General features: G+C 39.2%; 1 non-coding gene across 1 annotated transcript; it reads left to right on the forward strand.

Annotated features, from left to right (window-relative positions):
• Positions 1 to 465: 465 nt before the first annotated feature.
• On the forward strand, positions 466 to 546 carry BDCG_16528. The gene has a single exon. It is a non-coding gene; the product is annotated as a tRNA-Leu (tRNA).
• Positions 547 to 1,212: the final 666 nt, after the last annotated feature.

The raw sequence follows: 1,212 nt of genomic DNA on the forward strand, positions 1-1,212 counted from the left end.
TACAATGTCAACTATCAGAGATTTGAATGAGCAGATGTTCAAGATATAAAGACAGTGAAATACAATTCTCTAATAAGTAACAATCTTTGATAACACTTCATATCTCATAGAACTATAATACTAACTTTAAAACAGAACTTATATACATTGATTGCAACTAAAAATCAGACAAAACTACATACTTATAAAACTGAATTTAATCACTATCTTCAAGATAATCTGACAAATTTACACATTAAATCAATTCTAGAGTTATGAAAAATTATTAAGAGTACATATTCAACTGTTGCACTGATAATATGTGATATTCTGACAATTTCATTAACAGAGATGAGAATGAAGTGAAAGTTCAACTCAAGTCAAGATATTTGTCACTATCACTGAGAACAATTACAAGGAGAAACAATCAAGAAACTCATGATTGTAAAACATGGAATTATCAGACAGTTTAATACCTCTGATCACGCCAGCGTGGCCCAGTTGATAAGACTGGTAATCAAGGCTGCACACATTAGAGGTGTGTGGGTTCGAATCCCACCGCTGGCATCTGCCACTTCTTACTCATGAAAGCTCTCATGTAATAGAGACTGAGCCTAATTAGTAAGACTTGATGTGGGGTAGAACTCTCTACTGCAAGCCAAGTCACTAGTTAAGTGAGATTCTGTGAACATTCATCAGAGCTGGTATGAAATGTCAATGTCTCACTATTCTACTGTGCACCTGTCAAGGTTCTAACAATATAGAGTCAAGTCTAATGTAGTGATTATACACTACTTAAGCAAGTTTCTAACTAGGGCCATCATCAGAGTCTAGCTCCCTCTCAAATACAGAGAATGATTTTGAAAATCACTCAACTAGCAGATCTAGACATGTATCTAGGCCCTAGGCAGGGCACTCTGATAGACTAGAGCCTGCAAGCTCTCTGCCAAGTTCTAATACTGACAGGGAGAACTGCAGTCATCAAGTCTATGATTAGTTCCTAACACGGGGCAAGGCCATGACAGCTGATTGATAGGCCTATGGGCATCTAATGAGGCCGAGATCAGCAACCGGAAGCTTGGTGTGTACCAAGTGGGCGGTGGCAGCCACTAACTAACACCTCTGGAAATTAGTGGCTGGCCTGAGAGGACGGACACGGTGGTCGGTTAATTATAGAGGGTTAAATGTAATTAGCTTAAGATGCATCCTGCGGGTGGCTAGCGCCCGTAGTCT

Source organism: Blastomyces dermatitidis (assembly GCF_000003525.1).
Source record: "Blastomyces dermatitidis ER-3 genomic scaffold supercont1.2, whole genome shotgun sequence".
In the NCBI taxonomy this organism is placed as follows: Eukaryota; Fungi; Ascomycota; class Eurotiomycetes; order Onygenales; family Ajellomycetaceae; genus Blastomyces; species Blastomyces dermatitidis.